Source organism: Mchenga conophoros, linkage group LG1 (genome assembly GCF_057382185.1).
Source record: "Mchenga conophoros isolate Kocher_MC1m ecotype Shallow Benthic linkage group LG1, M_conophoros_male_GT1.1, whole genome shotgun sequence".
Lineage (NCBI taxonomy): Eukaryota > Metazoa > Chordata > Actinopteri > Cichliformes > Cichlidae > Mchenga > Mchenga conophoros.
In genome coordinates, this window is record NC_140526.1 from 35,213,572 (window position 1) to 35,229,078 (window position 15,507).

General features: G+C 39.2%; 1 pseudogene across 2 annotated transcripts; it reads left to right on the forward strand.

Moving 5' to 3' along the window:
• The first annotated feature begins 7,034 nt into the window (after window positions 1-7,034).
• On the forward strand, window positions 7,035-14,984 carry LOC146583701 (immunoglobulin superfamily containing leucine-rich repeat protein 2 pseudogene; annotated as a pseudogene). 2 transcript variants are annotated; one of them, XR_014892660.1, is made up of 2 exons: window positions 7,035-7,276; window positions 9,239-14,984. The product of XR_014892660.1 is annotated as an immunoglobulin superfamily containing leucine-rich repeat protein 2 pseudogene, transcript variant X1 (transcript). The 2 variants fall into 2 exon arrangements; XR_014892661.1 differs by lacking the exon at window positions 7,035-7,276 and adding an exon at window positions 7,410-7,890.
• Window positions 14,985-15,507: the final 523 nt, after the last annotated feature.

The following is a 15,507-nucleotide window of genomic DNA, read 5'->3' on the forward strand; positions in this document are numbered from 1 at the left end:
ACAACAAGCCTGATGGCAGCAACACTTTGCTTTTTTGTTGTTTGGCTGCGACTTGCACAAGAAGCATTGAATTCAATAAACAACTTCAAAAAACAGAAAATGACTGCTTTAAGTATTTACTAAAATGTTGTTTATAAAGAAATGGTCAATTAAAACTCTCCACTGAGACTTGATAAAAACAATAAACTTTGAGATAACAGCAGAAAGACAAGTTTTCTCTTTTTTCACTTTGATGCAAACTATTACTTGATGTGAAAGCAAATCGTGATTTTATTTTGTTTAGACTAGAAGAGATGCTCCTTCATGTTTTGCGACATATTTGCCATCATGCACTTGTAAAGGGAGGAGTATGCATAAAAGGACTGTGGTGCCATCTGCTGGTAAATTCACCTCTTTGCAACAAAAATGTAAACCAAAAAAAAGAGTAAAAAACAATGTAAAAAAAAGGTCTCTTTTTCTCTTTATCTGCTTTAAACAACAAACCCCAGACACATTGCCAGTGTGCCTATGAATCTCTTTTAATCACCCTGTTTCCATGTCTTTAGTATTTAAATAAACAAACAGGAACTTGAAATTAATAAAACTGTACAGTGTCAAAATCATTAAAATAAAGACTGTGTTGCTTTTCTTTACTAAAAATGAAGATTATGAGATCGCATTTAAGCTAAACGGCTCTTAAAACATACCTCTCTTTCAAAAACCATCACAAAGAATACCACGTCAAATTTCAAAGACACATTATTGTTATGTACTTACTGTCTTTTTAGCCATGTACACATTTGCATTACAATGGAATGCCAATATAACTAAATATAACTATGAAAACGCTGTGGTATGAAGATAATATCCTCTCAGGATATTCAATCCAGTAATACACAATATTAAAGAAAGAAAAACCCAATGTGATGAGATGAACAGGAAGAGACTTCTGACAGACCCAGCTTCAGGTCTTGGCTGTCACTGGCTGTGACCAGGTGGGATGTGAAGACCTTAAACAACAACCAGGAATTTCAGTGGAAGAGTTCCAGATGAGACCCAGCAATAATGATTCTCAATACACAAGCCAGGTAACATTGAGTCCATGGTAATACTGCAAAATTCAAATTTATTTTAGCACAAGCTCTACAGCCACTGTAAAATAAACTATGAAACACTTACTCGGGAGGAATGATTTCTGGGCTTTTGGTTTCATTTTGTTGACGATAGAGCCATAGAGCTAATCACAGAGAGTAAAGAGTAAAAGAAGAAAGAAGCCTGACACTGATTTATGCCTCTTTTCTACAACATACATAACCCCTTTAACTACGGGTGACCACAGTAGTTCTGCTGGTAACTCAAACATGTTGGTGATCAGTTAAAATTCACTGATGATCAAACCCAGTTGCATTACGAAAAACATGTTTTTAAAAATGAATTTATTTGATTTTGTGATTTACAGACTACGTTAAGCTGAAATGAAACATTTACCATGTTTTTCTTCACACTTATTTGATTGTATTGTTTCATGACACAGTGTGGGCCATGTTTTCCTGAATTTTTACAAGAAATAGCTTTCCATACTACCAGATCATTTCACAGAGACAACAGAAAACCTGACAGGACGTGATACTGTAGTCCTCCCTGCATCTGGCCCAGTGATGCTACAGTTGCTGCCTGCTAATTGAAAACATGACTTCTCTTTGATTTCATATGCCTCATTAGATTTGAAACCAGGCTTTTGTGCTCAGGAAATGGCAGATCACATCTAAACATGATAAAACTGACCTCATGTTGAACATTGCACTGTTGCCTCAGAAGGATGGATTACACAGTGTGCAGCTTTAAGACAGATTCAAATAGAACAAACTGTGCACCATTTAAAGTTCATTATGACTTCTGGTACTGTATGTTTAATTCACTGAGCTATTCTAGTGGATTATTCTACTATTCACTCATTTGATGTTATTAAACTGGTCTAATGATGCCACACATGAAACAAATCCAGACTGGGAGCTGGTCCAACAGATGAGGGGCCTGAAAGCTCAAGGCTCTGCCTCCCATTTTACTTTTAGATATCCTAATAAACACAAGTAAACCAGCAGTCTGAGAGCAAAGTGCTCTATTGGGGTGATATGGTTTTATAATCTTATTAAGATAAGATGGGGCCTGATTATTCACGACTTTGTACATGATGAGAAGAATTTAAGCCAATGAAGAGTCTGGGCGAAATGTGCTCTGTGTTACTAGAGCACATTGTCAGTGCTCTCACTGCAGCATTTTGGATCAGCTGAAGGCTTTTCAAAGACTTTTTAGGACAACTTGATAATAATGGTGGTGCAGCCTAGTAATAAATGCATTAATTATTAATTATTTTACAGAGTCAGTCTAAAACAGGATATTACAAATTTTAGAGATATTGTGCAGATGGAAGAAAGTCCTACATATTTGTTTAATATCTGTATACTGGAGGACATATCCTGGTCAAAAAAAAACCCTCCAAGCTTCCTCTCAGTGTTACTGGAGGCCAAGGTAATGCCATCCAGAGTAACAATCTGGTTAGGTACCATATTTCTAAATTTTTAGGGCCGAGTACAATAACCTTTGGATTTAGAAAGAGACAATTGGAGGTCATCCAGGTCTTTATGTCTTTAAGAAATTCATGCAGTTTAACTATTTGGTGTGTGTTAACTCACTTAAGTTAACTCAGGAAGAAAGAAAAAGAAAGAAAAAAAGTCTAGATAAATATCAATGGTACTGAAAATAGCTGTCCATAATGCTACGTCTGTGAGATGGCTTGTGTGTTATAAGCCTTTATGAGTCATTTATGAGTCATTTTTTCTCTAATGGTAAAATTTTTATTTTTAGAGAAATTCATGAAGTCATTACTAGTTCATGTTAAAGTGCTTGGCTAAACAGAGCTCGGACATTTTGTCAGCCTGGCCACAGTGCTGGAGAAAACGTTAGGGTTGTTCTTGTTTTTTCAATCAGTGATGAATAATAAGCTTTACAGTGGGCTTTAAAAAAAACAAAACAAAGCAGTAAACTATCTTTCCAGGCTAAATGATCTTCTAAATTAGTGAGGTGCCATTTCCTCTCTAGCTTACAAGTTATATCCTTTAGATCAGCGGTCCCCAACCTTTTTTGAACCATTGACCGGTTTAATGTATTTTCACGGTGTCGGGAGTAAATACAACAAAATAAAATGATACGACCAAGACAAAAACTGTGGTATTTTGTAAATATAATAATAAACCCGAATTCACTGTGTAATTGTGTAACTTTATTAGCAGTGTCCTCCTGAAATGCACCAACAACATTGAGCGTAACATCCTCCTCTCTGCCGCTCAATGCTCTCTGGTCGGTATGGTAATGCACAAAAATTTATTTCAAAATAAGACACACAACTACAACCCGGGAAAAGACCCAGGGAAAACCCCCTCCCAACTCACTGTACATATATATAGCACTGACGTGATCCCTGTTGTAAATAAATCTCCTTTTGTTCTCTTAGAAAGAACTGTCTGCGCGTGAGTCCGTTCAGTAGCCATGACACCACTGCTGGCACTGTCATCTCATTAGAGGGCCACTTTAGTGTTCAAATAGTACAAAACAAACAAGAAAACACCCTCCAATATTTCCAAAAATTGTTTTTTTATATTTCAAATATTGTATAACAAGACAAAACTGCAAACGTGAACCTATTTTTTGTTTTCTCATCACTCCTTACTAACTGAAGCTTTTTACACACTGGTACTCTCTTTCTGGTCAGATGTGGCAGCACTTCTGCTTTAATTTTGTTCGTATTTAACAAAATAAAAATGCAGACATAAGTGTACAAATTAGTTTTCGACTGCTGCTGAAAATTGTTTTCTTTACAAATAACTCTCTTACTGCCAGTCCCTCAACATGTTTGTACTGTTTGCTCATATTATCTTCATATTAAATAATTTTTAGCCTTTCAAAGAACTTGTTTTAACATTGCACTCAACAACAAACAAATCCTCCCTAACAAACCGGTAACTTTAAGGGCCAAATTGCATTATATTTTTTCACGTCAATATACCTGCTGTAGGGGGTGACATGGGCTGCAAGTGGTCACCGGGCTACAAGTTTGAAACCCCTGATTTAGGCCATACTGAGTGTTCACAAGAGCACATGTCATCTCAAATACAGACTTTATAACACAAATATTAAATGAAATGGTAAGGCATCCTAACAGACCCTGAATGCATCACATACATATTGATATTGTTTTGTCCTCTTAGGTGTGACAAAAAGCCAAACAAACCTCGTCAAAGTTCAGATCAATGTCTTATTAAACTATGAGAAAGAATTAGCATTCATTATGCCATGGTCTTAGAAAAAGTACATTTAAACTGAATCCTTTCAGTTTTGGAGTAACTTTGCCAGAATTAGCAAAACCAGAGACTCAAAACATTCTTTTCAAAAGGTGTTTTTTTAACCATAAGGTGGCAGACTTTTACCAGAAATTTTAAGTCTAGCACAACATGATTCAATCTTTTCTTCTATGTAAGAAGAATATTTCATAAGAAATTATTCCATTGTGTACTGGTGTTACATGCAGTAGATCTGTGTGTGTGTGTGTGTGTGTGTGTGTGTGTGTGTGTGTGTGTGTGTGTGTGTGTGTGTGTGTGTGTGTGTGTAGTCTTGCTCTTGAGAAGCCAGCGTGCACGGGGCCTCACTCAGTAATAACCTGGTTAAGAGCTACTTGGTCAGTTAGTGTGTGAAGCAGCCCTGAGAGTTTAGAGCTGTTGTGATGTGATTTGTTTGAGCCTAGTGTTGTTTTAGTGCTGCTAGTGAGGAGCTTGGGTTTGTTTCTCTTTTGTTTAACCATTTCTTTTTTCTTTTAGGATATTTAGGTTTGTATTTAGCTGATACAGTGACACAGCCATCTCTTCATGTTGGGTTTGTTGTCTGATGGTGTGCTATATTCTTTATATATCATTTTTGTCTGACCTGTCAGGGACTACAGATGGAAAATAGCCTTCTGGATAAATCTGGCATATTTACACTGGTATATGTTCATCAATATGCACTGTCCTTTTTAAATAAAAATAAAAATAAATAATGAAAGCTTACTCTTTATGTACACCACTCAGTTTGACTTCTGTCTTTCCTGGCTCTTACTTCTCATTTCATCTTCTAGCCCTTGTTTGGGGATGTAGCAATTGGTTAAGACATTTGCCCTTCATGAAAAAGATCCCTAGTTTGAGATGTTTATATCTCAGGGGGCATAAGCTAATATGTGCCTCATATTGGTCTCAAGCCTGGGTAAATGAGAGCATCAGGATCAACATCCAGCATAAAGTCAGTGGTAAATCAAATATACGGATGTACTGTGAGGGGAATAAGGAGCATCCAAATACCTTTTATTTTTATTTTGAAAAATGACTTTGAAACAAATATCTGGTTGTTTGTTTTTTGTGTTTTAATCTGTGCTTTCATAGGTACCAAAGTAAATTGGTGAATAACATGAATCACATTATATGTTTAACATTATCTTGAATAATGTTGATATCAGTCCACTCCATTTCAAGTCAGAAGCTGATATTCTTGAGTTCCCAGTCAGAATTTTCAAATGGACCTTTAATAAGTCATATTTCCAACTCGGAAAGTTGGAGCTTTCCCAATAACTCTGTGTTCACAATCCAAGATAGCAGCAGTGCACATAAACAGCAGTAAAACTGTCAACCTTGTAATCTGTACTGCAACTGCTGTGTATAATAAGCTGGGCCAGTTCCCAACAACTGTCGCCTCAAGGCACAACCAGCCGAAGTCCCCTTTCTGTCAGCGTAAAGGAGTTTAACTACATATTTAAAACCTGAGATATCTTAATACAATAAAAATAAATCTAATCTCAATTTTTCTACATGATAAAGAAATGCTGCTGAAGAAATTTAAAAAGTAAATAATCTGTCAGTGCGACTTTTTCTTCTTAAATTGGAAGAAATAAACATGTGCAGTTACGGAAAAAGTTCTGGTAGCTCATAGCACAGGCTGTCTTGTAATTATGACACAGAAAGTCACTGAGTTCTTTTTCTTTTACTTAAGTACTCTGATGTAGGATGAGTATAGCAAAAGCTGTAATGTTTGACAGAAAATTTTGTCAAATGTCCAGAACTGATGTCCTCCTTCACATTTTCCAAAGCCATGAAGCTGGGCCAGATTGGAGTCTTTGCTGGGCCAGTTCTGGCCCATGTGCCTTATTTTGATACCCCTGCCAAAAGCAAGGGTCTAGGTTCTACTTGCTGCATTGTTAGTGATGCCTGAGCAGTGCTTCCTAATCTAAATTTTTCTGAATTTGTTGCTGTGCTAGACTGAACACAGGAGTATATCCCTCACAGCTCCAGATCCCAAGGCAGCTGAAAGACCTCTCTTGCTGAACTGTATACACTCACTCAGCTCCCCATCCTGTGTTTCAGAGTGGTACTAGATAAGATTAAAGCCGGCCCTGTTTCAACTTGGTAGAAATGCACCGACCTCTTCGCTATGATCATATACTGGTTCTCTGTTTTTAAGGTCTAGGTCATTTTCGAAGGTTTAAAATCTTTTAATGCTTTTTCCTTTGATATTTCAGATATTTTAACATTGAAGTCTGAGTGAAATGTTTTGTTTTGGAGCCAGGTTTAAGTGGGCATGAGAGGAACTTGGTTTTGTTTGATATCAGAAAACGTGATGCTGTGTGTTCAAAACCTCTTTCCTGCTTCAGATTAAGGTTTAACGACTATTTCACACAATTTCTGGGGAAACCATCAGAAGCACAAATACGTATTTACAGATGCTAACTACAACTAACTAACTGTAACTAACTAAGTACGATAAGTAAGCAAGCTTTGAAATACACATGAAGACTTGATGAATAACTATCTGGCTGATCAGCAGGATAATCGCTGGCTGCTGCTGTCATGATTAAGCAGCTCTGCCACATTTAAAGAGCTCTCACATCAGTCGCCATGTCTTTCAAACCAAGCCGGTCAATTCCCCTTTAAATTTTTTTTTTTTTTTTGGGGGGGGGGGGGGGGGGGGGGAGACACTGGTGCAGTTCTGTCCGGGGCTGAGGATGAGTAGGGGAGATGTGTATGTGTGTGTGAGGAGGGGGGATACCTCAGTTTGACATATATCCCAGGAGACACGCGTGTTTTCATCATGTAGAGGCAGCCAGAGAGCCGAGCTAAGTCACATTCAGCTTTAAACTTCCATCCGGCCTGAAGCTCGCGGTGCCGTGACTGCAAACAGCGGCTTCTCTGCAGAAACAAGCAAAACAAATCACACGCAGGTAAGCACGTCACCGGGTTTAGGGCCGCTAACGCAGAGAATAGGTGTGCTCTTTCCTCCCGCATTATTTTTACATGCTGACCCAACGTCGAAGTCTCTGCGCACAGGAAAACTTTGGTGTTTTGGTCGACCAACAGCGGGTGGCGAGCTTCACAGTTTCTTTCACAGCGACATTACAGGGTGCGTGTACGCAGACGCGCTGCTCATCTTTCAGAACCAAGGACAGAGGCTGCTGCGTAGTTTGAAACCAAAGGCTTTCCCCAGCGGCCCAGCACTCAGCTCCACCACTGCTGCTTTGAAGGATACACTGACTCACTGTAGTTTGTCAGCGCATACCTTCGAAGCTTCGAAAATTACATCGTTGTCACTGTTTTCTTTTCTTTCCTGATTTTCCAGACGCTACAGGGCTCCTCCTTGTTTGCCATTTCCGATAGAAACGTGTTTAGTCAGAGTACAGAGCTGGCATGAGAGAAAGCCACGAATGCGTGAAAATATTTAAAGAGAAATAGAGAAGAAACTTGAGGAATATCAGCGGTGGGGCATTCTTTCTCCAGTACAGTTTGTTTTATGTGAATCGCAGAAAGAACAAAAGTGAGACGGCACGGTGTAAAACAGGTTAGCATTGTATTGTAAATGGATTAATAACTCATGCTTGCTAAATATTATTTCATGTTCTCTGCATGGAACAGTGTCTGTGTCTCTGCAGGAACTGTAGTGAGATTTCTCCACAGCTTTTCGTGTGCCTGCAGGAGATGGATCAACTTTAAGCGTTCAACAGTGACATTTACTGAGCCAGAGAAATAACTGAGAAATTAACATTTTGCTGGACCGGACTTTACCACTGTTAAAAATTTCTCCATTTGTGGATAATTGCTCTCAAAGTTGTTCGCGGGAGTCCCAAAGGGCTAGGAATTGCTTTGTAACACTTTCCAGACTGATAGATGTCAGTGGCTTTGTTTCTAAGTTGTTTCTTTAGATGATGGTATGGTCAATCTGTCTGTCACTGTTAAAATTATAAAAACTGTGAAAAAAAAGTGACAGTTTTGCTTTTGTATCTGTAGGAATTCCAATGCCTAAGTGAAATTTCTCCATAATTAGTCTTGTATCTGCAAGAGATGGGCTCAGTTAGAGCATCAGTAACATTTACTGAGCCAGAGACACTCTGTAAATATTTGAGACTTTATATTTTTGGTTTAATTTTGTTTGCTGGCCAGGATCTTAAACATTCAAACTTCACTGCTTTTGGCTTTTAATTAAGAACAATTTGAAGTCATAGAGCAGTATTCCAGCTGGAACCACCTCTGTGCTGTTTTAACAGAAAAAGCTTCATTTTATTTTAATTCCATGAATTCTAAAGATTATCAGTCCTTTCAAGCTATGAAGCAAATTATTTAAATGATGTTTTGTGTGCATTTCCTTTCCATGTAAAGTCTCAAGCACAAATACACAGTTTGGCTAAAAGTAAGGTGATCTGTAAGCTCATTGTATCAATGGTGTAAATGTTGGGAAAATTAGATTTTTTGTGTAGCTTCTGTCGGGCTGCAGACTGACAGAGAGAGCAGTGTGCACGCTTGTTAATGCAGTCAGGACTCTCTCCAGCTTTTTGAACTCATTTGGAGACTCTCTGAATGATTTACAAATCTGTCTTGGATTATATAAACACGCTCCATTTTCATGTTGTTTATATGCCAATGTTTCTTCTTTTTAATATTGTCTTTTACAGCACTGTGAAAAAGTATTTGCCTGTTTTTTAGTTTTTTGCATATTTGTCACACTTACATATTTCACATCATCAGACAAATGTTCAAGTTAAACAAAGATAACCAGAGTTAATACAAAATCCAGTTTTTAAATGATGGTTTTATTTTTTTTAAAAATCAGGAAGGGGCGGATACTTTTTCGCAGCACTTTTTATCCGATTTAATGCACTCACTAACAGATGGACTGTGACTCCATTTTACAGGAACAGAAGAATGGCAGCTACATACATCCTCCTCTTCAGTTTGTGGGTCTCTACAGCCTTCACCACAGGACTGATCTGCCCTCAGCTCTGCACCTGCTCGGTTAAATACAGCCGTCTCTTTGCAGATTGCTCCTACAAGGAGCTAGATAAAGTCCCAGAGGGTTTTCCTCCCAGTGTTGCGACCATTAGTCTCTCTGCTAATAAAATCAGTGTACTACTTCTGGGGACATTTGACAATGTCACCAGGTTGATTTCCTTGTGGATGTCACACAATGAGATTGTGTCCATTGAACAGGGGGCGCTTGTGCCTTTGGTTCATCTGCAAAACTTAGACATCAGCCACAATAAAATAGTAGACTTTCCTTGGGAGGATCTACAGAACCTCACGGGACTGTATATGCTGAAGATGAATCACAATGAGATGGTCAGCCTGCCAATGGACGCCTTCTCCAACCTGAAAGATCTGAAGTCTCTTCGGCTCAACAATAACAGATTTGTGACCATAGCTGAAGGAACATTTGAAGGTTTGCTGTCTTTGTCACATTTGCAGATTTATAATAATCCATTCGCTTGCACCTGCTCCCTGGAATGGTTCAGAGTTTGGATTTCAACAACCACCATATCACTCACTGAGCACAGTCCCATCACTTGTGCAACACCAGAGAAATTTAAAGGAATGGAGATCAGGAAACTGCCTGAGACAAAATGTACAAGCCCCAATGTCACAGTATGGACTGTGCTAGATAATGCACAATTCTATGAGGGCAGCAAACTGGTCTTGACTTGTGATTTCAAAGGAAACCCAAAACCACTAGTCCTGTGGAGCATTCACAGCAAAAGCCAAAAACAGGAGCTGGCTTTGTTGTTTGCTGAGGAGGGCTCTGCAGAATCCAGCGAGGACTCCTCGGCGTCCTACGAGTCGGATTCAGTCAAAGTCTTTAATAACGGCACACTTCTCGTTTCAAACCTCAGGAAGGAAGATGGGGGCAACTACAGCTGCTCTGCCACAAATGAGCTTGGAAGAGCGGAGGATTCAGTTTTAGTTGAGGTGATGGCGCTGTCTACACCAACACCCACGAAGCAAATGACCACAGTACCCAGTTACACTAAAACAAACCCTTCTACACGCCAGGAAACAGTCAAAGCATCTGCTTTTAATGCCGCGCAGAGAAAAAAAATTACGAGCATCATACCCACTCACCGAGCAACTGCAGACAGTGTTTCCGAACCTAATGAGGATTTAACAAAATATCTATCTAGCAAATGTGGCTTGACGGCTAATACGAGCTATATTTCAAGCCCTGTCTCAAACGGGAGCCTAGATGACATTAAATACATGTTTGACTTTGGTGTGATTGCATTAGGAGTGTCAGAAACACAGGCAACAGTGCGACTCAATCCTCTTCTCATGGCCAGACAAAAGGGCAACCAGGCAGCTGATGCCACCTCTGACAACAAAGAGCACCACGGCCTTCCAGACATCTCAGAAAAAGCCCCTTCAAATGGCTTGTATCTGTGCGTCACCGCGGACCTAAAACATTCTGCCGTGCAATGGTCGAAGATCAGGGATGGCGTCAACTCGTATCAGTTCAGCGGTTTGCGACCAGGCACCAACTACTCCCTCTGCCTGACCTACAGAGGGGAGGACTGTGAGGTCCACGTGCTGTTCACCACAAGAAGGAAGGTGCCAAACCTTTTCATCATCATCTCAGTCAGCATCTGCCTCCTGACCGTGTCCACTGTGCCTCTGCTCGGGGCTACGTGCTTCCACCTGGTGTACAAGTACCGCAGCAAGACCTACAAGCTGATCCTTAAGGCCAAAGACCAGTATCACATAGAGAGGAACCTCACCACCAACTTCAACATCTACGCACCTCACGCCGAGTCTCTGAAGAAGATTGACAGCAGCCAGCTGGATGAAGAGGAAGACGAGACGGAGAGCGGAGATGGGGACAAGGAGGCTGATACGGAAGAGAGTGTGGTGACTGACTCCTTTACTTTGTCTCAGTGCAGGGGGAATTTGGACGACTGTGAGGTGGGATCTGAGTACAGTGACAGGCTGCCTCTGGGAGCTGAAGCAGTGAATATTACAACTAATTACAAATATCCCAGTCAGTAACTTGTCAAGTCAAGTCAAGTCAAGTCAACTTTATTTGTCAATTCTGCCACATGTACAGGACATACAGAGAATAGAAATTTCGTTACTCTCAAACCCTAGTGATTAAAAATGCAAATAAAATAATTAAAAAGTAAATATCACTACCTGTGATATAATGTAACTTGCTTTCGTAACATCCCCACCACCTCAAAATTACAATCCCACACAACTAAATGACATCCTCCAGAATGATTGTATTTGTTTCATTAATACTGATTGTAATTAACATATCAGTTATATTTTCACCTTTCTCTGATGCTCCATTTTTTAGCAATTATGTAAATATTAGCTGCGCAAGACCAGTCTCCATGGAATTTAACCCAAACCATGATAATTTAAATCAAAAGGTTCCACGGAGGAGCTGAAACACAGTGTCCTGGTTTAAATTATCGTAGATGATGACTTTGGAAACCATATTTCCCCTAAAATGTGACTACTGATGTAGTTTATGAATAATAAACTACATCAGTTAATCAGTTAATCCAAGATAATTAAATTATGAATTTAATTATCTTGGATCCAGGATTGTTTATCATTTGTTTATTAATTGTTATGTTGCTTCATTTGTTGGTGCCATTCAGTTTCATAGAAATATGACTTTACTATACTCGCTTGAAACAACAATCCATGCTGCAGCATTCAATGATTGGATGGGCAACTGGTTGCCTGTCTATTGATCACTTGTGGAAATTTTCCAGACACTCCAGTGCAGCAAATAGGACAACAACGCGCTGATAAAATCCCCTCCATCAAAGCAGGAATTGTCTGTACACTTCTACCTTGTTAAGAGATGACTTGAAAATTATTATTTTAAAATTTGGAAAGAAGTTTCTCTTCTTGGTGAGAACATGATTATCACCATGGTGACCATTGATTGATCTTAGCACTAAACAACTAAAGGTAAAAAGAGTTCATTTGGTCATTTTCACACATGTAAGAGAAAATAGGGGATTGTCTGTACAGATGTGTATTTACTACTGAAAACACTCCTCCTGCACATTGTGAGGAGCGTGCAGGAGGCAGGATGTGATGTTCATCACCGGGCACACTATCGCCTGCTCTGTTCACACGTGGGCAAACCACGCAGTGTGTAGACTTTCTAATATCACGCTTGTAGGGTGAAGTGTATTTAATGCAGAGATCTGTTCTGCCTGGTGAAGTTCGAGGTTACAGTGAATTTACGAAAACTGTAATAAAAAGTTGGAGAAAGTTGAAGAAAGAAAGCAAACTGAAAAGCATAGAGGACGTATGCACTGTGACCACATCTGCAGAATTCCTGGTTTTCTTCTTTGAATAAAAAAAATCTTTTACATTTTTAAATGTGCACCTAGATACTAGAGGTGCAACGATACTCGTATCGATATTGAACCGTTCGATACAGTGCTTTCGGTTCGGTATGCATATGTATCGAACAATACAAAATTTTTAATTTATTTTATCAACTTTCCTTCTTACGATGCTGTCTGTGTTGAGCGCTCAGTGGATCTGCGCACGACAGTGCAGCCTAGGCAGAGTAGTCGAACGCAGATTCACTGAGCGCAGGGCGAGCTAGCGAGACAGAAGTTAAGCTCTCCTTGCAACATGGCAAATTGAACCTCCCCCACCCTCATTCAGATCTGGCGTTTGGAACTATTTTGGTTTTCATGTGACGTATGACCCTGATGGTAAGCGCGTCATGGACTAAAGTAAAACAGTATGTTGGATGTGCCACGCAATGCTCAATTACATTGGTGGGAACTAGTGTGTTAGCGCAATTAACTCGTTAACGTGTTGGCCGTCCAGCCCCATGCACAGGGTGGTCCGCGATAGCTCGTTAACGGAGATTTGCCGTGTTGTGGCGTTAACGTCATTTCAATGAGATTTACACTGACAGCACTGGTGGGAACACAACGAATATGACTGCACATTTACGCCGACATCATCCTAGTGCAAAGACAAGTGGAAGCAGACAAAAACAACAAGCACGCATGCTACAAACTTTACCCGTGTCATTTAGACAGCCGTTAGCACATGATTCTCCTTATGGGGACCTGATATGTTTAATATGCTGCTGAGAATATAGCCCAGAAGAAGCGTATAGTATAGCTTTTATTTTGGAAAGAGCCATTTCTCTGTAATAAACTCTCTTTTCCAAAGATGAGTGATTCCTCAATCAGATATATATATATATATTTTTTATTACTTTGTTGTTTCAGCAACATTAAATTTAAAAACTGTACTTTTGGGGTAAAATATATATTTATAATTTTAATAAATGACAAATTAAAAAGGCATGAACATTTTTTTTTGTATCGAAAAAATATCAAACCGTGACACCAAAGTATCGAACCGAACCGTGAATTTTGTGTATTGTTGCACCCCTACTAGATACAGATCTACACGAAAATACACATATACACACATGCACACAATAGCAAGTATACTATTCAAACGTCTTTTTAAAAATTTATTTCAGTACTGGTGATCTTGAGAAAGAAAAAAAAGCCCCACAAAACATGCACGGACTTGACCAAATTTTAGTAACTCTATCCCAGTAAATGCTGTTTACATAAAATCAGAAAGTTACGAGTTAAAAATTCACAGTATGACCAAAACAGCAAGAATAAAATCTTCTGTGGTGTGAAGGTAAAATTTTCACAGTAGGGACTGAATATCTATTAATAATTTCAAAGTGCACACTATGACTAACCAACACTAAGTCCTGCATGTAAATGTTTTTTTCAGACCAGTTATTCAACGGTTATATCCACGTTTACATGAGTGCAGGTATGACAAGAAATGGAAGCCTATGTAACCTCAGAAACGTTGATATCTCATTCATTTTTAAGCACTGTTGCTAAACCTGTTTCTAGATAACAGTAGGCGGGTCATGGATGAGAGCACACGTTTCTGCCTGTCAGGATGAGTACAACAGTCACAATCAAGGTTTGATTAAGGGAAAAAAAATGACTTGTGTCACATATGAATTGCAGCGCAAAGCAATGTGCGTAGTGAAATCAATACTAACAAATATGCCTATGTTCTGCTTTAAAGTAAATGTGTGTGCTTCTATTAGGAGTGTAGTGGCTTAAAATAGAAATTTAATAAAAAATCACTTAATGGAGTTTAAATGTTAATGAAAACTGTGTTGTTTCATAAAAAAAACATCAAATCTTTGTGTACTGCAGCTGTGAGCATTTTGTTCAGCTATACGGTAAACATGTCCAATAAGGAGAAGTGTGTTGACTCCAAATATAAGGCTGCTTTAAACAGACTCCATCGTGATAAAATGTAGACACCCTACTCCAAATGTAGAAGCACCTATGAGTGTGTGTGTGTGCTCTGTTATTGCTCTGTTGTATCTGGGTCATGTGTCCGTCCTGCTGTTTTTCCCAGGGCACAGTGTTAGAGGACCTGCATGCTGCCTGTTGTGGAGTCACAGTATGTTGTGTCTTATAAATGGCCCAAATAATAACTTTAGATCAGTATTTCTTGTTGTCTATTTTCTGTTTTTTTTATCCCTGTGATAAAGGGAACAGTATGTTTTTACCAAAGTGTTTAAATATTGTAACTGCCCTATGTGCCTCAATAAAGTTTGAAAAAACCCCACATTGTTTTCCTCTCTCTCAAAATTCAAAGTGGGCTACGACATGCTGCCAGCACAGCTGTCAGTGTACCTTGGCATACCTACAGTATATTCTCCAAGTCCTTCTAATCCACATAGCAGGGGCAAAGCGCCATTCTTCAAACAAATGTCATGCTTTTGATGCCATGGTGGACAGCACGCTAACGTGTCTAACCCTGTGAAGGCCATAGCATATAATTTGTGTCATATTTATATTCATCAGATTATTCAGTAACCAGTCTTGGGATGTGGCTAGAGTCATTCCTTTCAGAACATAAATGTTTCATGACAGGATAAAGATGATCACTCAGAACAACTTTTAATTGATGCTTAGTGATGAAATGGAGCAATTGAGAGTGGACCTAAGAGAACGCCCGCAGCAAAGAAGTACCCATACAGTTCAAGCATTCTGGCCTGTACTTCTCGTGTAACTTGTCCACTTGTCCGTGCACTGTGACTCATTGGAACGTCTCTCTATCACTCTAATGTAATGCACCTCAACTGTCA